At 43.2% G+C, this 24336-nt stretch overlaps 1 protein-coding gene and 1 pseudogene across 3 annotated transcripts in view; one reads left to right on the top strand and one right to left on the bottom strand.

Moving 5' to 3' along the window:
• The first annotated feature begins 2556 nt into the window (after positions 1-2556).
• RERE (arginine-glutamic acid dipeptide repeats) overlaps positions 2557-24336 on the top strand; it is a 464393-nt gene continuing 442613 nt past the window's right edge. For all 3 annotated transcript variants that reach the window (XM_032758816.2, XM_032758813.2, XM_058443739.1), the window contains exon 1: positions 2557-3100. The gene's annotated coding sequence lies outside the window, so the exon portion shown is untranslated. The remainder of the gene's footprint in view (positions 3101-24336) is intronic.
• Positions 22056-23185, bottom strand: LOC116812875 (large ribosomal subunit protein eL27-like; annotated as a pseudogene).

The following is a 24336-nucleotide window of genomic DNA, read 5'->3' as shown; positions in this document are numbered from 1 at the left end:
TCAAAAAAAAAAAAAAAGGAGATAATAATAATACACTTCATGGGGAGAAAAAGTGGGCTAAAGAATGTAACATGTTTCTTAGGGCACTGGGAACATAAGCTTTCAATCAATAGTTTAATAGTTGTTCTTAATGATTATTTTACTACATTATCAGCTTCTCAGATCCTTGGAAGGAGGTCCAGTACTCTCCGGCTTTATGGCTGGACCACAATTCTTGCGTGGGACTGTTACAGTTAAATGGGTTTAGTTTGCTAATTTTGTGGTCTGATACCATATATTATGCTTTGTAATTATGTGGCATTTCTAGACTTCTAAATTTACATTTTTATGGATAAATGAAAATGACGGCCAATCCCTAATACCATAGTAAATGTTATTTCCTAACGTGGAGAGCCTCTCTCCTCCCTGCTGGATGGCAGTGCGTTGTCCATTTGTCTACCACAGAGCTGCATCTTTATTAGAAATAATGCTCCTGTAAGTTCGAGACCAGCCTGGGCAACACAGTGAACCTCCATCTCTACTAAAATTACAAAAGTTAGTCGGGTGTGGCGGCACACACCTGTAATTTCAGCTACTCAGGAGGCTGAGGCAGGAGAATCGCTTGAACCGAGGAGGTAGAGGTTGCAGTGAGCTGAGATCGTGCCACTGCACTCCAGCCTGGGCAACAGAGCGAGACTCTGTCTCAAAAAAAAAAAAAAAAGAAAGAATGCTCCTGTAGATAGAGATTTTGATGGAAACTGAAGCCATCTAACTGATATACTTTATCCCTCATCATTTCCAAACAGGAAGTCAGATAGTCCTATCCATATCTAGAATGTTGGAAGCAGTTTATTGAATTTATTAGGTTTTTAAATTCAGTTCTCACATTATCAGATATATAAAGAGATATTAACTAGTTTCCCCATTTCATAACTCCAGCAAAGAGGATTTTTCTTGCTGAAAGTTACTCAGAAAGGTGATGGCAAGGATCTATAGCTTTCTTTTTCAGATCTCTTGGGTCATGGTCCAATAGTATCTGTTAGTCCAAATTATTCTTTAAAGAATAATTGAATATGGGCCGGGCGCGGTGGCTCACGCCTGTAATCCCAACACTTTGGGAGGCTGAGGCGGGCGGATCACCTGAGGTCAGGAGTTCGAGACCAGCCTGACCAACATGGAGAAACCCCCGTCTCTACTAAAAATACAAAATTAGCTGGGTGTGGTGGCACATGCCTGTAATCTCAGCTACTCGGGAAGCTGAGGCAGGAGAATCGCTTGAACCCAGGAGGCGAAGGTTGCAGTGAACCGAGATCGCGCCATTGCACTCCAGCCTGGGCAACAAGAGTGAAACTCCCTCTCAAAAAAAAAAAAGAAAAAAGAATAATTGAATGTGGAAATTATAATCTGAATTCCAAGGAGAAAATTATCACTTCATTTGAAATAGATGAGTGAATTATTTTGCGCTACGTTTTCGACCCCTTATTTTATTTTATAAGGACCTTAACTCCTTCGGGAAGACTGTATGGTACAAGGACACCAATAAGCATTTACAGAATATTAACAAACCAACAATAGGTTGATGATTCACCCTGGATTCGTGCCAGGTTCTGTGAAAGAACTCAATAAACATGATGTGCATTTCAAAAACTGCTAATCATAATTGAAATTTCCAAACCCCTCAATCCCATAAATTATATTAACTAGAATATGATCATTTGGCCTGCCCCTACTCCCTTTACAGCATGATAGACCCTGTGATTATCAGGTTTTCGGGAAGTGGGACACAATACTTCATTCTTCAAAGAAAAAGAGGTGATGTTTGGTCTTTTCCTCTTTTTAGATTTTTTTTCACACTTACCCTATAGAGTTGTACACTGCTCTTTCTAAAATCCCTTCTGTACCTGTATAGTCTCTCCTTTATGCCTTCATGACACTTTTTATTCTTTTCAAATAAGCAGTGCGACTTATCACTTTTATTTTTCTTTCTTAATTCATTTTTTGTCATGTACACTATTTGAAAAATATTATGAGCCGCTCATCAGAATTTCCAGAGTCCATATGCGAATGGTTTATACCCACTCTGTAGCCCGCAGGAACATGGATCCGCGTCCTAATGACTGAAAAGGCCAATTAAGACCCAGGTAACAGCAGGATCAACCGTACTCCCGCCCACCCCACCCGGGACCTGCCCGCCCCGCCAGCCCGGCCCCGCTCGGGGGGCGCGGGGGGCGGTCCTGGAGCGCGGCGGGCGGCGGGGAGGGCCGGCCTGGCACTCTCACAAAGACGCGCCCCCGGCGGGAGCCCAGCCCACCGCCTCGGGCCGCTGCCTGCAGCGCGAGCCCTCGAGCCCCGGGCCGCGGCGTTGTCAAGGCTCGGCATCTCTCCGCCTTCTTCTGTGCTCATTTTATTAAAAATATTAAAAAAAAAAAAAAAAAAAAAAAAGAAAGGAAAAAGAGATCCCGCCTCCTCCGCCCGACCTCTACCTCCCATTGGCCGGGCCTCCGGCCGCGTCACACCGCGCTGCGCCAATGGAGAGGCGCGATACTGCGAGGTGGGCCGGGCCCGAGCGGGGAGTGGGCGGCGGGTCGGTGCAGCAGCTCTGCCGCGGCTCCGCCACCATCGCGGAGGTGCCGCTGCTTCCACAGACGCTCGCGAGCAACCCTCCGCGCTTCGGAGCTTCCTCAGCCTCCCGCACACCCCGAGACGCTCGCCCCGCTGGGCCTCGGTCCCCGCCTCCTCCCCTCTCCTTTTCCCCTCTCTCGCTCCCCCACATTGTCTCTGCCTCATTTTCTCTCCTAGTTGAGGATTAAAAAAAAAAATCACCATCATCCTCAGGGAGCCCCCTCGCCCTCGGAAAACAAAACCAGACATGATCCTGGGCTCCCGCTTCTGAAAGATCTGCCCGACCGAGGAGGAGGGAGCCTAGGTTCAAGTCGCAGGAAAGGTCACGGCAGGGAAGCCCCCTGAGCCCCTCCGCGTCGCCTCCCCGCGGGCCGCCCCTCTCGGCCCTGCGCCCCGCGGCTCCGCAGCCTACGCGCGGCCTCCCGCCCCATCCCCGCCACTTTCCCCGGAGCTGGGCCGCGAACACCTCTCTATTGATGGTGTAGCGCTTTAGGGGAAGGTAAGTGTCCAACTTGCCCGCGCCGGGTCGTGTGCTTTCTTTTTTGGTCCCTCGTCCTGGTGGTCAGAGAGGGTCGGCCGTGAAAGCAGTCACTCGCCCGGGGGGAGGCAGGAAGAAAAGGCTGGGGTCGAAGCCGAAGTCGAGGGGAGTCGGGCGAGGGCAGGGCACTTCTTTGGTCCTGTCCGGGCCAGGTGACCGTTCCTGCGTGCCTTCTGACCCCTGCTCTCTCTTGGCCTCTTTTTCATGCTCTTGTTGTACTTGTTTGAGGTTAAACTATTTCATGTGACTAAATTATTGGCTGAAACTGGAAGGGAAGGAAGTCAAGGACTGAAACTGTAAATTTCTTGAGTGTTTGTGGATTTCGGGGTGCTGGGGGGGAGGACTTTATTATTAAAGTATCATTTTCTCATTGGGGGAAGATTTCCTCTTTGTGCTCCCAATCTCTATAGTTCTCAGCTGTATGTGATTAGAAAATTATGAAACCCAAAGTCACTTGCAGCAGAATAGAATTCTTACTATCCTGTTTTAGTTCTGCTCTCTGAAGGAGGGTGGCTTCTATTTATTATTAATTTTTAAGGTGATAGAAAGATTCGTAGTTTTACATAGGATGATGTGTGTATGTGTGTCTGCTGTTGAGGGGGGAAAAGTATTGCAGGCTCCTTTGAAACTGGTTGCTTGAGAAGTTGTTGAAAGGAAAACAAAATGATTCATTGTTGAATTGTCATTTTCCTCTGTCTCTTTTCCAAGGTTTGCTTACAATTTTTCTGGATTACAGACTTCAAACATTGATTTAAGTAAAATGGGTCCTTGAGAAACTGGGTGCTTTAAATGTTTCAGTATGTGTTGCTATTTTAAGGTACATTTAGAAAGTAGTTTTGTATGAATCCTGAAATAGCCTTCTTCAAAGCAATTTTTTAAACGCAAAAAAAGATAACTAGTAAGACGGTGAACTTGGTGAATTACAAAATAGACATTTTAATATAGCAGGAATTGATGCACCTAAGATTTGAAACAGTTTTCATAATTGCTTTCCATTTAAAGAGAGACCTTTTTGTCTAGTGTACACTGGTCTCAGTCTGTTGGGGGAGGGGAGAGAAGCTGGATCTATACAATAATAAAATCATCTTTGGGTTGATATTTTGTTCCATGTATTTGCTTGCTGAGTTAATACTACTGTAAATTATCAACCAGTTTTGATTTTGATGGCCTGGGATGGGTGGAAAGCTGGCTTCCAGCTCTCCCTGTTGTTGTTGAGGTCGAAGGGAAAAGAGGCAGAGGCAGACAGACACACACATACACACACACACACACACACGTATACACACACAATACCAAGCTGAGGGCTCATTGTTCTTCCATACACACATTCATTCTCTCTCTCCCATATTTGGGACTAGGTTTGCACAGACAAACACAGCTCTTTTTGGGAGAGAAGAGAGAAGATGGGGGAAGGGAGGGTGCTTTTCTGTTTCAGCTTTCTTCCACCCATCTCATGCCTGGCCTTTTTTGCAACCTTGTGAGGCAGAAGAGTGCATTGGAAACTAAAGGACACTCAAAAACATGTTCAGAGACTCCTCTTCTCTCTGCCTCCCTTTCTTCCCTTTGCAGCCCTGGTTTCTGCTGCTCTTTCTTTTTTGTATATGTAAAGATAAAATCCCTCTTTATATGTTGTGGGCTTATGTTCAGCTCTCATTGCTTTCGTATTTCTCATTGACCCTGATTTTGTTGGGGACAGTGATTTGTTCACTTGAGTCTTAGTGAATGTCAGCAGAGTCTTTCTAGGTAGAAATAGATTTTATTGGTTAATATTATAAAGGTTGTATTAAGGTTAATATTTAGCAAGTTGATGTTTGCATGTTTTTAGTGGTGTGATGGTTTGATGGTCAGGTTTGCTGGCAATTCAGCTGTCAATGTTGTTTTTGTAAATAAGGGTTATAAGAAAAGATCCGGTTTTCTGTTTAGGGGACTCCTTTCAATACTGGACAGGGAATAGGCTAGTCCACCTGGGATAAACCCAGCTGTGGCCCAAGGATGGAGGTTGGTGTGAATACATGTGGGTTGCAGAATAGCACCTTCTACTGGTTAATTGCTTGGAAAGATCCAGACGAAGAGGATGGGGGAGGGGATTAACGGCTGAGGCTTAATGATTTTCTTTTAAGCGCAGTTGTTGTGCCTTTCTGCAAATGCCACTTCCCCGAGCTGCTAATACAGATGTCCTGTGACAGGCACGGTTGCAGTGAGGCATTATTATGTTATTGGTTGTGCTTCAACATTAATTTGTTCTGTTACCAGAAGTATTTACACTTTGTGACTTCCCAGGACTCCTTTGAATGACACCTTCTCATCTTTCATGAGATAATTTCTCTTGAAATATTAAACAAGAGGGTTTATTTCTGTTCCCAGTATTGGAAACTATATACACCAGCAGTCTTTTTTTTAAAAAAGTTTGTAGTATCATTAATAAAAAATCAAATAAACCTACTCTATGGAAAGTAAAATTGTCGCGCTGGACAGAGGTTTTTCTCGGGATTTAGCTCGGGTAGAGGGGTAGAGGAGGAGTTGAGGGAGGGAGATCTCACTAAAATCGGCAATTTTGCAAATGTAGTAGCCTTGCATTGCAGTAGTGTTGTTTTCAGTAGTCTTATAAAGTCTGATAGGGTGACTTATTGTATGGATTAGATAAAAAAAATTAAAATTGGAAGCCAGAGAAAATGTGAAATGAGTGTGTACACAGATTAACATAGAAGAGGGTCAAATTGTTGCCCAAAGGCTTGTAAACTAAGGTGCAGTTTCAGAGATAATCTGCTTAATAAATGTCTCAAAGGATTTTTATTTTCACAAATCCTAGCCCATCTCAGTTGTTCTAATGTAATGAACTATTAGAGAGGTTTGCAGTGGTAAAGGGGACTGGGTGTGTAGGATAAACATCTGTTCCAGACTGACTGCTTCTAGGAACGTGACTTCTGATTCACTTTACTTTCAAAACTTCAAGAGTAATCTCTAAAGTTGTGTATCTTTTACAATGAAATGTGAACAGTTCAAATGTATTATTTTCTCAGTGGGAATGGATTCAGGGGATTTCAGTTCAATGTATTCTCCATCAGTGTTTTGTCACAAGGAAACTAGAACTGAGAACCAATTCACATCAAAAAGGTAATCCAAATGAAGAAATAAAATGTACCAGTTACCTGTTCAACTTTGATTTACTGGTCAGTCAAAAAAGCTTTTAAAAAATAGGACAGTAAGGCCTAGTGCAGTGGCTCACGCCTGTAATCCCAGCACTTTGGGAGGCCAAGGCGAGTGGACCACTTGAGGTCAGGAGTTTGAGACCAGCCTGGCCAACATGGTGAAACCTCGTCTCTACTAAAAATACAAAATTAACCTGGCACTTTGGCGCGTGGCTGTAATCCCAGCTACTTGGGGGGCTGAGGTGCGATAATTGCTTGAACTCAGAGGCAGAGGTTGCAGGGAGCTGAGATTGGCACCACTGCACTCCATCCTGGGTGACAGAGTGAGACTCTGTCTAAAAAAAAAAAGGAAAAAATAGGACAGTAAACACTGTCAGGTCCTGCAATAATTATGCGTAGTATTGAACAGATACTGAACAGAAATGTGCCAGGTGCTGTAAAAACACATATATAAGAATATAATCTGTGCCCTTCTAAAAACCTGTATATGCTGAATATTGTCATGGATTTAGTAAGCATTCATTACTGAAAAATTAGTTTCAAATATCAGTGATCAGGCCGGGCGCGGTGGCTCATGCTTGTAATCCCAGCACTTTGGGAGGCCGAGGCGGGCGGATCACGAGGTCAGGAGATCGAGACCACGGTGAAACCCCGTCTCTACCAAAAATACAAAAAATTAGCCGGGCGTGGTGGCGGGCGCCTGTAGTCCCAGCTACTCGGAGAGGCTGAGGCAGGAGAATGGCGTGAACCCGGGATGCGGAGGTTGCAGTGAGCCGAGATCGCGCCACTGCACTCCAGCCTGGGCGACAGAGCAAGACTCCCTCTCAAAAAAAAAAAAACAAATATCAGTGATCAAAAAAATTTAAGTATCAAGTTCTTTTGGAAGTAGTGTGCTTTCCCTACTAAACTACTTTTGGCAGCTACTTTTGCAGTTGATTTAAAGGTTAAGATAGCAGAAAATTCAAATGTTTAGATGAGTCATTAGTGTAACCTAGCTGTGAACTTCGTTACACACACATACACACATCCTGAAAGAAAAACTATTGTTTTACATAATCAGTTTCTGATAATGCTGTGCTCTAGTTAATTACAGGATTTATTTTTTTGCTACCAGGAATTCCTCTTGAATGATATTTAAGTGATTGTTGAATCATATTTGTGTGATTGGTATCCTGATAATTATTCTGAAGTTGAAGCTCTCCTTGTCCTATTTAAGTGTGATTTTGCTGAGCCTGTTGGCTTATGTTTGGTTTCTTGTCTAACAGAGTTATAGTTTGTGTGTGTGTTTTTTTTTAAATAATGGAGGAGAAATGAGCATTTTAAATATGTGTTAAAACATTGTTAAGATTGCATAGGCCAATTTAATGAACATTTGAACACAAATAACTCAAGTTCAAATACTGAATATATTTACTAGCTTCAAGTTTGGGTTGGAATTGTGATTTGTATGGCTAACTTGTTGTTGTGCCAAGTAATATAAGATGTACTGTGTGTCTGTACATTAGGTGACTAGTCAGAGAGTACAGTTAATATAAGATGCTTTTTTTGGTAAAGTGGTCTGTTTGTGCCAGTGTAAAATTATTATTATTATTATTTTTTGAGATGGAGTCTCTCTCTGTCACCCAGGCTGGAGTGCAATCTCGGCTCACTGCAACCTTGATTCCCAGGTTCAAGCGATTTTCCTGCCTCAGCTTCCTGAGTAGCTGGGATTACAGACACGTGCCACCACACCTGGCTAATTTTTGTATTTTTAGTAGAGACAGGGTTTTACCATGTTGGCCAGGCTGGTCTTGAACTCCAGACCTCAAGTGATCCACCTGCCCTGGCTTCCTAAAGGGCTGGGATTACAGGCGTGAGCCACTGCACATGGCATATTTTTAATTGGTAAAATTTGCCAGTATATCAGCAAGTGTGAACAATATATTTAACTGTGAAAATTTTCCTTATATGGTTAGTTATAAAATGATGTGACCTCTAATTCAGAAACCACTCGGTATTCGAGGAATCCTCATACCCTATTTGTCTTGGGTTTTTGCATCAGAAGTTGAAGCCATGGGTTATATCTTAATTTTAAAGTAGTTATATACATGACTTTTAAGGACTTTGGTTAGGCTGTTTTTCATTGCAAGGAACAGAAAGTCTTCCGAGTCATCTCAAGTTGGGGAAAAGTAGAACAGAAATTTAAGCCATACGAGTCAGGCCTCACCTAAGAACAAAAACCCCAGGTCCGCAGTGCTTCATACACACTGGAATACTGTCAGGGATATGGGTCCCACCCAGCTTTAGCGACCAGATACCTTGTTGCCTCCTCAGCAGGAGGAGTTTGTGGTGCCTTACCCTAGTGCCATGGCCCTGTATATGAGTGTCCAGGCTGTGTGTAGCAATAAATATACCACCCTAAAGGGGACAATATTAACATTGTTGGCCTGGACTAACCTTAAAAGAGAGCTTGTGAGGAAGCATGGCTGTGCAGCATCTTTAGACAGTCCTGAAGCAGCAGGGCAGAGCTCCTCCTACAAAAACCATTCTAGCTCACACAGCCGTGCACACACTCAGCAGAGCATGCACGGACACATTCACGGGCACCTATATATGTTCCCTAGGCTCCCAGAAGTCTGATTCTTTTTAGAGAGAGGGTCTCGCCCTGCACTCCACTCAGGCTGGAGTGCAGTGGCATGAGCATGGCTCACTGCAGCCTTGAACTCCTGGGCTCAAGTTGTCTTCACTCCTTGGCCTGCCAAGTAGCTGGGACTGGGACTAGAGGTGTGTACCACTACACCTGGCTTATTTTTTTTTTTTTTTGTAGAAATCAAGTCTTGCCATGTTGCCCAGGTTGGTCTTTAAGTCCTAGGCTCAAGCGATTCTCCCACCTTGGCCACCCAAAGTGCTAGGATTACAGGTGTGAGCCACCATGCCCAGCCAAAGGTGTGATTCTTGACCTTCTTCCTGCTTCTAGGGTGGGGAGCAAGGGAGTACAGAGATGGAGGCACTCAGTGTGTGTGGGGTGAATACAGTTCAGGGGGAGTGTGAGCAGATGACCATGTGGGCGTATGTCTGTTTGTGTGAACTGCCTGGGGAGACACTGGAAATCTTCTCTGGCAGGACTTGGCTATGCTGGGGAAGTATATCCAAGTGGATTCTAGGTGTGAGCCACTGCGCCTGGCGGCTATTGTTGATTTTGATAGCTTATTCTAACAGCTTATTTTCCTTCAAGAGACTTCATAGTCGTAACTTGTAGTCAGTTATGATCCTTTTTTTAGGTGATATCATTTTATTACATTTGTCTTATTCTCCTTTTATTTTCTGTGACTCTGCCCGCCTACTGACTACCTGTCTACCTACCTGCCTACCCAAGTCAGTGTTTCCCAAACTGTATTTATGGCTTACTAATATGCTGCAAGTATTTTAAGTGTGAGGTGAAATAAGTTTATAATGCACATGAGCTCTTTAAAGCCTCAGAAACATTTTATACTATAGAGGGTTTTTGTTTTTCATTTTCCTCCCTTACCCCAAAGAATACCTGTTTCTTTCTCATGAGATACTCATGGGATAGATACTACTATTCTAGTTCAATAGAACACAGTTTGAGATGCACCTGTAACATTAATTTTTTTTAAATTTACATTTAAATTTTTTGAGGAAAGGTCTTGCTCTGTCATCCAGGCTGGAGTGCAGTGGCGCAATCTCTGCTCACTGCAGCCTTGAGCTCCTCGGGCTCAAATGATCCTCCTGCCTCAGCCACCCGAGTAGCTGGGACCATAGGCATGCACCATCACACCCAGCTAATTTTTGTATTTTTTATAGAGACAGAGTTTTGCTGTGTTGCCCAGGCTGGTCTTGAACTTCTCAGTTGAAGTGATCTACCCACCTTGGTATCCCAAAGTGTTGGGATTACAGGCATGAGCCACTATGTCTGGATTTATTTTATTTAAAAATAACTTTAGGCCAGGCGTGGTGGCTCACGCCTATAATCCCAGCACTTTGGGAGGCCAAAGCGGGCAGGTGACCTGAGGTCAGGAATTCAAGACCAGCCTGGCCAACATGGTGAAACCTTGTCTCTACAAAAATACATTAGCCAGGCATGATGGCGGGTACCTGTAATCCCAGTACTCGGAAGGCTGAGGTGGAAGAATCGCTTGAACCCGGGAGGTGGAGGTTGCAGTGAGCAGAGATCGTGCCATTGCACTCCCGCCTGGGGAACAGAGTGAGACTCTGTCTCAAAAAAAAAAAAAAAGACTTTAAAAATGTTTATATTATTTCGTTTGAAGGGAGGAGTGTCAAATAATTTTTTTGCAGGGAGGAGTATCAAATAATTTGTAGATTTATTAAATTTAATTAATTAGCTAATTAATTACTTTTGAGACAAGGTCTCACTCTATCTAGCTCAGGCTGGAGTGCAGTGGCGTGATCACAGCTCACTGCAACCTTGACCTCCCAGGCTCAAGTGATTCCCTCATCTCAGCCTCCTGTGTAGCTAAGACTACAGGCACATGCCACCACACCTGGCTAAAAAAGTTTTTGTTGTTGTTGTAGAGATGGTGTCTTGTTATGTTGCCCAGGTTAGTCTCAAACTCCTGGGCTGAGTCATCCTCCTGCCTTTGCCTCCCAGTGTTGGGATTACAGGCATGAGCCACCAATCCCAGTCTGGATTTATTTTAAAACTGCCATAGTAGTTCAAAGGAGAGAGATGTGACATGTAAAAAATGTTTTTCCCCTTGATTAGTTAGTCATTAATACCTTGAAGCAATGCTTTATTTTGACTGGAAAATAGTTGCTGGTTCTTAGAGGAGAGTGTCATGACCAGAACCTCACGTTATTCATCTTCCCTATCTGTGTCGAGATAGCCTTTATCTCCTACCTTTGTGTTCTTCATCAGATTTAATCTGTTTCATTTAAAACTGTGCTCACGGCCAGGCGCCGTGGCTCATGCCTGTAATCTCAACACTTTGGGAGGCTGACGTGGGCGGATCACCTGAGGTCAGGAGTTTGAGACCAGCCTGGCCAACATGGTGAAACCCCGTCTCTACTAAAAATACAAAAATTAGCTGGGTGTGGTGGCACACGCCTGTAGTACCAGCTATTCCGGAGGCTGAGGCGGGAGAATCCCCAGAACCCGGGAGGCGGAGGTTGCAGTGAGCCGAGATCGTGCCACTGCACTCCAGCCTGGGCGACAGAGCGAGACTCTGTCTCAAACAACAACAACAACAACAACAACAAAAACAACAAACTGCTCAGGACACAGTGCCTGAAGTTTTTTTGGTTTGGCCACTTTTATTTCCTACCACTTAAATACATTTTCTTCAGTTCTTGTTATAACCTTCTCACTCATTTGATCACTTCATGTCTTGTATTAATGTTTATTACTTCCATTTATATTTTAGAGCTAATTATGTTCTCTTTATTTGTACATCTCTTGAAGGCAGAAAGTTTTCCTTTGACTACAGCAGTATGTGTGCTCACACTTGAAATTAGATGTATTCTGAAAAACACATTTTATTGACTCCAAGATGCCATCATTTGTAAAATGCATTATTATTTTACGTACTGCTAAGAATGAAAAAAATGCCAGTTAACCTCTGAGACCTTTCCTAATTCCAGTGGTATACTATACAAACGTAAAACAAACATTATCAGTCTTAGAGTCATTGAAATATGGTCCATCTATTTAGGCTGACTTTCTTTTCACAACTGTCTATTCCCTGGAAAACATGTCTGAAGAAAGATTTTAAAGCAGATTATTTTCTCTCGTAGTAACATTATTATAGGTTGCATTCTTGCCTAAGGATTTAGCATGAAAAATCTTAGCTACAGCCAACAGAGATGCTACCATAAACCTATAGTAATTATAGTTAAATTATGTTCTAGTTCCTATGGGGGAGGTATAATCATTATGTATTTTGGTTTGTAATATATGTTGTATATCTATAATATACACAAATACTACCTTACTGTATTATCATTTTGACCTAAAATGTGCTGAGTTTATGTTAAATATTGATGTTCCTCATGATTCTATCCATTAACTTCTCCCTCAGTACTTTTTTTTTTTTTTTTTTAAGACGAACTCTCTGTCACCCAGGCTGGAGTGCAGTGGTGTGATCTCAGTTCACTGCAAGCTCTGCCTCCCGGGTTCACGCCATTCTCCTGCCTCAGCCTCCCGAGTAGCTGGGACTACAGGCGCCCGCCACCATGCCTGACTAATTTTTTGTATTTTTTAGTGGAGACGGGGTTTCACCACATTAGCCAGGATGGTCTTAATCTCCTGACCTCGTGATCTGCCTGCCTTGGCCTCCCAAAGTGCTGGGATTACAGGCGTGAGTCACCGCGCCCAGCCCTCCCTCAATACTTTGTTTAAACACCAATTTGGTCCGGCCTCAAATTTTGAAAATCTCTCTCTTGAGATGCAGATCTGTGTTGTCTTTTGCCTCCTTGAATATCTTTTTGGCCCTAGGTTTCAGAACTTACCAAGCTGTAGTATTTGTCTACCATTAACTATTATGCTATTGCAGAAAAGTTGTTAAGAGCTCTAGACTCAATCTGCAGCCCACTGCTTATTAACTTTGTGACTTCGGGCAGGTTATTTACCTTTCTGGGTCTCAGTTTCTTCATCTGTAAAATAGAGATAATAATAATACTCGTGGGTTTGTTGTGAGGACCAAAGTAATTAATTCATATAAAGTATTTTAAAAAGTCCCTGGCACACAGTAAATGGTTAATAAATATTAGCCTCTTTTTATTATTAGTGTTATTGTCATCTAGAGATCTAGCTTTCCAGTATGTTCTCTTTGTTATTTATAATAATCAGGAGATCTGCAGGAGACAATGGGTGAACTCTAGACAATTTGAATAAATTCTCTCTGAGGTACCAATTCTAAAATGTTTGCTATTCCTCGAATATAGGAAATGCTAAAAAACAATATGTGATTAAATACCAAGTGAATAGAGTAATAGTACAGTTTGAAATTTGGGGTGTTAATAAATGATCAGAATGTCATGGCTCAGCTGTTCCTCTTATTTATTATGTTCCTGAAGGAGTTTTTTTTTTTTTTGAGACAAGGTCTTGCTCTGTTGCCCAGGTTCTGGAGTGCAGTGGTGCATGATCACGGCTCACTGCAGCCTCAACCTTGAGGGTCCAAGTGATTCTCCCACCTCGGCCTCCCAAAGTGCTGTTATTACAGGTATGACCCACCGTGCCTGGCCTCTGAAGGAGATTTATATAAGTAGAACAATGGCAAGTAGGAAATTAGAAGTATTACTTTATTATTAATTTGGGCTTTTGGCCAAAATACCAATGTAAATTTGTGTAGTAAACAGGGTCAGAGCATATTACTTAAGCTCCAGGACTAGTCAAGGGCTCTGTCATCCTCCTAAATTTCACTGTCTTACTACTCTTTGGTTGGTGGCTTTGCAGAAGACCCCAATGATTAGTCTTTTAGAGTGTGTAAGAGTGAAATGACCAAGAACAAGAACGCAAACTCTTACATGTATGTGACTTTTTTTTCTATCTTGCACTTGAATCAAGATTTGTGTAACTTTTAATCTTCATTGATCTTCATACTTGTAAACAGGGTTCAGTCAGTACTGTGGACTCTTGACCCAATCCGATTAGTGTTCTATCCTCTTAGAGAGATTCAAGAAGAAAGGCAACTGAGGGAGAGAGCAAGACCTCTTGTTGGTCTGGCTTCAAATCTCTAATGAGGTTGATGTAATGGCCTGTGAGTAATAACTAAAAATATTTGGCTATCTGCCTAAGCAACCCTACATTCTGACATTTTTCAAGATAGTCCCTGGGACTGGAGGTGGCGGAACTGCAAAGTATTTTTCAAATTTAAGGATAAGGCTGGATGTGGTGGCTCACAACTGTAATCCTAGTGCTTTGGGAGGTCGAGGCAGGGAGGCTCCCTTGAGACCAGGAGTTTGAGACCAGCCTGGGCAATGTAACAAGACCCCTGTCTCTGCAAAAAAATTTAAAAATTAGCCAGGCGTGGTAGCACATGCCTGTAGTCCTAGCTACTCAGAAGGCTGAGGCGGGAGGATTGTTTGAGCCCAGGAGGTCAAGGCTGCAGTGAGCCAAGATTGTGCCTTGCTCTCCAGCCCGGGAGACAGAGTGAGACCCTGTCTCAACAACAACAAAATTTAAGGATAAGAGAACCCCATAAGGTACGATTAGGGAAAGATATCTTGTGATAAATAAGATTTGCCATGTGGAAAACTGACCCACCATCAATGATAGCTGCTATTTTGGTATCTTATCAGCATCTTACCAAATGATAGCATTTTGGTAAGATGCTGATGCTAATTTTGGTAACAGGAGTGTCATCTTTGAGGAATATGATTATGTGTGATTATATTAGCAGAGCAAAGCTGAAGTCTAGTCATATTGTACTCTCATATTGTAGCCTGAAGCAAGAATATGATGACAGCAGGGGAGTGATGAACTTGGAGGCTAGAGAAGAGGGAAGCAGAGGCTTCTACAGCCTTGGCTGCATTGATACTGGCTTGCATACTCCCGGAGGAAGAGGCCCATCGTCTGCTTTGGTCACTTCAGTGCACCTTGCATGCGAGGAGTACAGTAGGCATTCATTTGTTAAATGAATGAATAATATTACCGTATGGTATTATTGAGGTGGAAATAAAGGAGATTTGGCTTAACCGCTTGACCCCAAGGCATACTTAGGAAGTTATTATTATTATTTTTTGAGATGGAGTCTCCCTCTGTCACCAGGCTGGACGATCTCAGCTCACTGCAACCCGTTGCCTCCCAGGCTGAAGCAATTCTCCTGTCTCAGCCTCCCAAGTAGCTGGGATTACAGGCGATCGCCACCATGCCTGGCTAAATTTTGTATTTTTAGTAGAGGTGGGGTTTTGCCATGTTGGCCAGGCAGGTCTTGAACTCCTGACTTCCGGTGATCCTCCCACCTCTGCCTCCCAAAGTGCTGGGGGATTCTAGGTGTGAGCCACCGCGCCTGGCCAAAAAATTATTGATGATAACAATTTTATACCTCAAATATAGTGTAGAAAAAACATTTTAGAGCTTAGTTATTTGAATCATCAAAAATAAGTTTGTTGGCCGAGTGCAGTGGCTCACACCTGTAATCCCAGCACTTTGGGAGGCCAACACGGGCGGATTGCCTGAGGTCAGGAGTTTGAGACCAGCCCGGCCAACATGGTGAAACCCCGTTTCTACTAAAAATACAAAAATTAGCCGGGCGTGGTGGCGAATGCCTGTACTTGGGAGGCTGAGACAGGAGAATCTCTTGAACCCAGGAGGCAGAGGTTGCAGTGAGCCGAAATTGCGCCATTGCACTCCAGCCTGGAAAACAGGTGTGAAATTCTATCTCAAAAAAAAAAAAAAAAAAAAAAGTTGTTTTGTTTTGTGATGGAGTCTGGCTCCTGTCGCCCAGGCTGGAGTGCAATGGCGCGATCTTGGCTCACTGCAACTTCTGCCTCCCAGGTTCGAGCAATTCTCCTGCCTCAGCCTTCTGAGTAGCTGGGACTACAGGCATGCGCCACCATGCCCGGCTAATTTTTGTATTTTTTTTTTTTTTTTGAGACGGATTCTCACTCTTATCGCCCAGGGTAGAGCGCAATGGTGCAATCTCTGCTCACTGCAACCTCCGCCTCCGGGATTCAAGTGATTCTTCTGCCTCAGCCTCTCGAGTAGCTGGGACTACAGGCGCCTGCTGCCATGCTTGGCTAATTTTTGTATTTTTAGTAGAGGTGAGATTTCACTATGTTGACCAAGCTGGTCTGGAACTCCTAACCTCAAGTGATCCACCCGCCTCAGCCTCCCAAAGGGCTGGGATTATAGGCGAGAGCCACTGCACCTGGCTTAATTTTTGTATTTTTAGTAGAGATGGGGTTTCACCATATTGGCTAGGCTCTTCTGGAACTCCTGACCTCAGACGATCCGCCCACCTTGGATTCCCAAAGTGCTGGGATTACAGGCGTGAGCTGTTGTGCCCGGCCCCCCAAAATGAGTTTATTTTAATCCTAGTAAGTTTAAACTGTGTATTCAAAATTATTTAATAGCTGGGCATGGTGGCGGGCATCTGTAATCCCAGCTACTCGGGAGCCAGGACAATCGCTTGAACCTGGGAGGCTGAGGTTGCAGTAAGCCGAGATCATGCCACTGCACTCCAGCCTGGGTGACAGAGCAAGACTCTGTCTCAAAAAAAAAAAAAAAAACAAAAAAAAACAAACCAAACCAAAACAAAAAAAACATTTGAAAAAGTAAAATTTAATAAATATAGTACTCTTTCTCTATAATTTTGCCTTGTGTTAGATAGGATTAGATTCAGCAGTGAGTGGTAGAAACCAAAAATAACAATGGCTTAAACAAGATAGATGTTTCCTTTCTTTCATGTGTCTCATAGACAGTCCTGAACCAGTATGCTACCTTCATGCTCATTAGGGGACCCAGCCTTTAATATGTAACTCTTTCCTTTTTGTCAAAGGTGGCTTCTCCACTTTCTCACATCAGTTCTGCATTCTCACCAGGAAGGAGGAAAAGGCAAAAGATGGGCACGCCCCCTTCTTGCGAAGATACTTTCCAGAAATTGTACATATCGCTTCTGCTATGTCCCTTCGATTATAACGGAATCACAAGGTCACACATAACTGCAAGAGAAGCTAGAAAGTATATTCTGTGCTGGAAATTCCTATGTGCCTAGTCAAAAATCAGGGGTTCTCTTACTTTGGAAGAAGGGAAGAATCAGTATTGCACTACATCTGGCAGTTTGTGCCATAAATACCGGTGGAATGGCTAATGTAGTGTTAACACATTTGATAATTTGACAGTATTGTTTGTAATCCTTCAGTATTATTTGTAAGAATAACCCCCCACCTCCAGTTCAGTATTCAGTATAGAATTTTCACTAAAATTTGTCTTGAGCTAACGATGGCTTCATATTTTTATTGCTGGGTAAATTTTCTAACAAGATGAACTGCCTTCTGATTTGAACATTCTGATCTTGGTAGCATAATCTGCCATGTGTACTTATATATATTTCATGTGATTCATTATTGTAGGAATAATTACTGAAATTTCCTAAGTTGTTACACACTTAGGATTATACACATATGATTAAAGACCTTGTTGAGACTTAATTTTTAACATCTATAAACTGGAAAAATGTGCAGACATCTTGTTTCTATTAATATATTAAGAAAAGTTTTCATTAATATTAATATTCCTTAGGAAATCTAGCTTTATAAAACATCTACATGTTTCATATTTTGGTTGGAATGGCTTAGCACCTTTGTTTGCATAGCTTAGTGAGAATTTAGTCTTTGTGGAATCCTTAAACACTTTTGATGCTACAAAAACTTTAGTTGGCTGGGCACAGTGGCACATGCCTGTAATCCCAGCACTTTGTGGGGCAGAGGCAGGCAGATCACTTGAGCCCAAGAGTTTGAGACCAGCCTGGACAACATGGCAAAACCCAGTCTGAAAAACAACAACAACAACAACAAAAAACAGGCATGGTGTCGTGCACCTGTAGTCTCAGTTACTCGGAATGCTGAGGGGCGAGAATTGATTTAGCTTGGGAGGTCAAGGCTACAGTGCACTTCAGTCTGGGCAACAGAGTAAGACCCTGTCTCAAAAAAACAGAAAACCAGACCAACCCTCCCCTTCAAAACTTTAGTAACTTGGGATTATATGTAGGCTTGGAATATTTATTCTGTGATGGTTCTGATAATGAACAGTGACTTCTTTTTTTTATTTTTATTTTTGAGACAGAGTCTCACTCTATCCCCAGGCTGGAGTGCAGTGGCACAATCTCGGCTCACTGCAGCCTCCACGTCCTGGGTTCAAGCGATTCTCCTGCCTCAGCCTCCCGAGTAGCTGGGACCTTACAGGCATGTGCCACCATGCCCAGCTGATTTTTGTATTTTTAGTAGAGACGGGGTTTCACCATGTTGGCCAGGATGGTCTTGATCTCTTGACCTCGTGATCCTCCCGCCTCGGCCTCTCAGAGTGCTGGGATTACAGGCGTTAAGTCATTGCACCTGGCCGAACAGTGACTTCTTTTCACAGCTCAGATAGCTTTAGTTTTATACAGTTTATCTTTCCATGTATTGAATGTCATATTTTGTTTGCCTCAGCATGTAAACTGTGCAATTGTGTAATTGTCATAAATAAATTTATTTTAAAATATAATTTATAAGTTCTTTTTGTCAACTTAGTTCCAATGTCCTGAATGTGTTAAGAAGTTATAGTGGGCTGGGCGCGGTGGCTCACGCTTGTAATCCCATCACTTTGGAAGGCCGAGGTGGGCGGATCACGAGGTCAGGAGATCGAGACCACGGTGAAACCCCGTCTCTACTAAAAATACAAAAAAATTAGCCGGGCGTGGTGGCGGGCGCCTGTAGTCCCAGCTACTCGGACAGGCTGAGGCAGGAGAATGGCGTGAACCCGGGAGGCGGAGCTTGCAGTGAGCCGAGATTGCGCCACTGCACTCCAGCCTGGGCAACAGAGCGAGACTCCATCTCAAAAAAAAAAAAAAAAAGTTATAGTGTCCAAGGACTTCTTAGAACCCATAGTTATTGCCTTTTCAGGAGGCATACCAGGGCCCTGGGCAGCTGGATGGAGAGGGAGGGATCTTACCTTTCGTACTTTTCTTACATAGCGTTCGTTGCAGGTAAACAAGACCTAATTCAAATGAATGCATACTAAAAGCCTGTTTTTTTTTTAACTTTTAGATTCTTGCCCCTTTCTTTTTATTATATGCTTTAGTGAAATACGATTTTAATTAATGTAGCAAAATAGGGCATACAAAATGACCAAGACAGAGATTGTGCCCATGATGATTTTCTCACTAATGGGAAAGATGAGACATGTACACAACTGAGTACTAGGTAGAAGAAAGTGCCTCAAGAGGTGTTGATACTATGGTTTAAGAAAGAGAATCAGCTCTGGATGGGGGCATTAGGGAAGATTTGGTGTAGGAGTTGGTGTTTCACCTGTGTTTTGAAGGATTGGCAGGATTTGGACATGTGATAAGTAGCTAAGAGGATTTCAGGCAGGAAATTGCGTGAAGCAAAGGCACAGAGCCTGGAAAGCTTGGGAAATGGTGAGTACTTTTGCTGCTTCTATGATGGGGATTATTAAATTGTGCTTCGATTTTCTGTTTTAAAAAGATCTCTTTTAAAATGTTTTATAGCAGATGCAGGCAGGCATAGTTTTTTCAACTCACGTAATTTGTATTTGAAGCTGTAGCGGGTAGCTGTTCAGACTGCATAGTAAAAGCATTTTGGAGAGGGAGTCCTTGGGACTGGTTTCTCAAAGAAGGAAAACAGACTGGTTTGGCCAGAACCATAGAGCACTGGAAAGATAGGTTGGGATCATAGCATAGTCAGATTTAGCACCAGGGCCAAATGACTTTATTTGATAGCTTCATGTGTTCAAATGAAATACAAATTATAATTATAAAATTAATATATACTCATTGTAATCACTTTCACACAATTCAGTATTCCTCCAGACATTTTCTATGCATATATAAGCATACTATATATAGTATCTTGAATTAAAAAAAATTCCAAACATATATTTTTCAATTCAATACTTATAACTCAGGTTTGTTTTTGAAAACAGCTGCATAATCGGACACTGTGTGGATGTATACTTCACTTTTCCCATTGATAGATGGTTAAATTGTCTCAGACTCTTTGGTTTGCATCCTCATATCTGTACTATTGTACAATTGTACAAGTATGTGTATAGGATAAGCTCTTAATTAGAGTTGCTGAATCAGTGGGTTATGTTTACTTTTTATTTTGAAAGCTGTAAATAAATTGCCCCCAAAGATATGCCTGTGTACACACAGAATATTTTAGGGTTTTGATTTCCTTCTCACCAACCCTGGATATTACGAAATTTCATAATCTTTGTTAATCTGATAGGTGGAAATGTGTACAATGATATTATCTTTTTATTAAGAAAATTTTTTTTTGGCCGGGCGCAGTGGCTCACACCTGTAATCCCAGCACTTTGAGAGGCCAAGGTGGGCGGATCACCTGAGGTTGGGAGTTCGAGAACAGCCTGACCAACATGGAAAAACCCCGTCTCTACTAAAATTATAAAATTAGCCTGGCGTGGTGGCACATGCCTGTAATCCTAGCTACTCAGGAGGCTGAGCCAGGAGAATCACTTGAACCTGGGAGGTGGAGGTTCCGGTGATCTGAGATTGTGCCATTGCATTCCAGCCTGGGCAACAAGAGCAAAACTCCGTCTCAAAAAAAAAAAAAGAACAATTTTTGTTGAGACAAGGTCTTGCTTTGCCGTCCAGGTTGGAGTGCAGTGGTGCGATCACGGCTGACTGCAGCCTCAACCTCCTGGGCTCAAGCGATCTTCCCATCTCAACCCCCTCCATTAGCTGAGGCTACAGGAATGCACTACCACACCTGGCTAATTTGTGTATTTTTTGTAGAAACGGGGTTTTACCATGTTGCTCAGGCTGGTCTTGAACTCCTGGACTCAAGCACTCCACCTACCTCAGCCTCCCAAAGTGCTAGGATTACAGGCGTGAGCCACCATGCCTGGCCTTACAATTTTTTTGAGACTGAGTCTTGCTGTATCACCCAGGCGGAGTGCATGGCGCAATCTTGGCTCACTGCAACCTGCGACTCCCAAATTCAAGTGGTTCTGCCTCAGCCTCTCGAGTAGCTGGGACTACAGGCGTGCGCCACCACACCCAGCTAAGTTTTGTATTTTTAGTAGAGATGGGGTTTCACTATGTTGGCCAAGCTGGTCTCAAACTCCTAACCTCAAGTGATCACACACCTCGGCCTCCCAAAGTGCTGGGATTACAGGCCTGAGCCACCGCTTCCGGCCCTTACAAAGTTTTTTTAGAGACAGAATCTCTTTTTCAGGCCGGAGTGTGGTGGTGCAATCATAGCTCACTGCAGCCTCTTAATTCTTGGGCTCAAGTGATCCTTCTGAGTAGCTGGGACTACAGGTGTGTACCACAGTGCCTGGCTCCTACAGTGGAACATTTGAATTTGCATTTCTTTGACCATGAATGAAGTTGATGCTCTTTTCATATATCAGAATTTTAAGATATACTTTCATGGTCTCTCAGTCATAGAGACAGGTGGTTTATGTTATATGGAGTACTTCATTCTGAGTGTCATTTATTTTTAAAACACATTTAAATAATAAAAGCTTCATTGAGATTGGTCACATGCCATACAATTTACTCTTTAAGGACTGCAATTTCTGGATTTTAGTCATTTAATTTATGTTTTTTTTTTTTTTTTTTTGACATAGAGTCTTGCTCTGTAGCCCATGCTGGAGTGCAGTGGTGTGATCTTGGCTCACTGCAGGGGTGTCCAATCTTTTGGCTTCCCTGGGCCACATTGGGAGAAGAAGAAATGTCTTGGGCCACACATAAAATACACCAACACTGGCCAGGCGCGGTGGCTCACGCCTGTAATCTCAGCTGAGGCAGGGAGAATTGCTTGAACTCGGGACGTGGAGGTTGTGGTGAGCCGAAATTGCGCCACTGCACTCCAGCCTGGGTGACAGAGCGAGACTCCATCTTAAAAAAAAGCAAAAAAAACCCAAAACCAAAACAAAACATTAACACTAACGATAGCTGATGAGCTAAAAATAAAAAGAAATCACAAAAAAACTCATAACGTTTTACGAAAGTTTACGAATTTGTTTTGGGCCTCGTTCAAACCCATCCTGGGCTGTGGATTGGACAAGCTTGGCTTACTGCATCCTCAAATTCCTGGGCTCAAGCGATCCTCCTGTTTAAGCCTCCTCCTGAGTAGCTGGGGTTACAGGTGTGTGTCACCATGCCTGGTTAATTTTGATTTTAATTTAATTAATTAAAAAATTTAATAACCTAAATGAAACATCTAAAACCACAGCTTCTGGAAGAACCGCTTGTTCTTGACTGTCTCGTTCCTCTCTTTGAACTTGATCCTGGCCTCTCATTAGCCTTGCATTTAAGAGCAGCGTCTCTGAAGACATCCTTGTTGATGAGAGTTTTCTCCAAGGGGATATCCACAGAGCACCTTATGGGCATGAGGTTGATAGTAGTTATAAATTTTCACAAAAGACTTGATCTTTGGCCGGGTGTGGTGGCTCACGCCTGTAATCCCAGCACTTTGGGAGGCCGAGGTGGGTGGATCACCTGAGGTCAGGAGTTCGAGACCAGTCTGGCCAACATGGTGAAACCTCATCTTTACTAAAAATACAAAAATTAGCTGGACATGGTGGCGGGTTCCTGTAGTCCCAACTACTCAGGAGGCTGAGGCAGGAGAATAGCTTGAACCCGGGAGGCAGAGGTTGCAGTGAGCCAAGGTCTGCCATTGGACTCCAGCCTGGGTAATGAGTTAAACTCCATCTCAAAACAAAAACAAAAAGGCCGGGCGCAGTGGCTCACTCCTGTAATCCTAGCACTTTGGGAGGCTGAGGCGGGTGGATCACCTGAGTTTGGGAGTTCGAGACCAGCCTGGCCAAGATGGTGAAACCCCATCTCTACTAAAAATACAAAAATCAGCTGGGTGTGGTGACGCATGTCTGTAATCCCAGTTACTTGGGAGGCCGAGGTAGGAGAATCGCTTGAACCCGGGAGGTAGAGGTTGCAGTGAGCCGAGATTGCACCACTGCACTCCAGCCTGGGAGACAGAGCGAGACTCCACCTCAAAAAAAAAAAAAAAAGACTTGATCTTTGACTCTTCTTCATCTTCTTCTTGCCCACAACAGCTGTCAGTTTGTGGGGACAGTGGTCAAATCCAGCCACCAGAGCATGGCTGTAAGGGCGATCTGAGGTGCCATCATCAATGTTCTTCATGATGATATCTTTGCTTCCTGAGTAGCATCTGGCATAGCATCTGGCCAGAACAGCACCACTTTCCCAGGTTTCATGAACTTGCCCATTTTTACAGCAACCACCCAGGCCTACAGCAGAAAGCCTGGGTAATTTTTTTTTTTTTTTTGAGATGGAGTCTTGCTCTGTCACTCAGGCTGTTGTGCAGGGGCAGGATCTTGGCTCACTGCAACCTCTGTCCCCCAGCCGGGTTCAAGCAATTCTCTTGCCTCAGCCTCCCGGGTAGCTGGGATTACAGGCGCTTGCCACCATGCCTGGCTAATTTTTTTCTATTTTTAGTAGAGACCAAGTTTCGCCTTGTTGGCCAGGCTTGTCTCTAACTCCTGATCTCAGGTGACCCACCTGCCTTGGCCTCCCAAAGTGCTAGGATGACAGGCGGGAGCCACTGCACCCAGCCTAATTTTTAAATTTTTTATGGAAATGGGGTCTTGCTATGTTTCCCAGGTTGGTGTCAAACTCCTGGCCTCAAGCGATCCTTCCCACCTTGGCCTTCCAAAGTGTTGGGATTACAGGAATGAGCCACTGCGCCCGGCCTAGTCATTTATTTTAAAATTTAGTGCCAACCATTGTCTTATTATTTGTAGTAAATGCCTATTAGGCTGAACTTGAAGTTCTCTCTTTCTTCATTCAGCATAGTAGGCCCCAAATTTGAAGTGAGGAAGTGCAACTTTTCCTGTTACTTTTTCAGTTAGAGGCTTCTCTACTAGAGACTGCAGTCAGGTACTTGGATTCTGAAATGGAGTTAATGCAATAACTGCTTTGGAATCTCAGTGCTTTGGTACTGGATGGGGAGTGAGTTAAAATAACTTGTAGTTGAAACTGATTTCCAACTGCAAGAGGTGATACAAACTCTGACTTTTTTGGAAAATGTTTTAAATATAAAACCTGAAGTGAAAAAGGCTTCTAAGGTAAAAAGATTTTAAAATATGGTAAGTGCTTTAAATTAGTAAGTCGGTTTTTTTAGGTGGGTGATTCAACTGCTTTCTAGTTAATCTGGTCATTTTTTATTCCAGAGATTTCTTAATATGTCTACTAAAGCATATGTGTGTTTACGGTAAGATCAGTAAATTGCTTCACCTTAAGAACAATAATGATCTGGCGTGTATCTTTCTTTTGTGATTCATGCTGATTTTTTTTTTTTTAGACGGAGTCTTACTCTGTCACCTAGGCTGGAGTGCAGTGTTGCCATCTTAGCTCACTG

The sequence above is a fragment of the Hylobates moloch genome, unplaced genomic scaffold (genome assembly GCF_009828535.3).
Source record: "Hylobates moloch isolate HMO894 unplaced genomic scaffold, HMol_V3 SCAFFOLD_9, whole genome shotgun sequence".
Taxonomy (NCBI): domain Eukaryota; kingdom Metazoa; phylum Chordata; class Mammalia; order Primates; family Hylobatidae; genus Hylobates; species Hylobates moloch.
The sequence above is the reverse complement of the archived record's forward strand: the minus strand, read 5'-3'. Positions and strand labels throughout refer to the sequence as shown.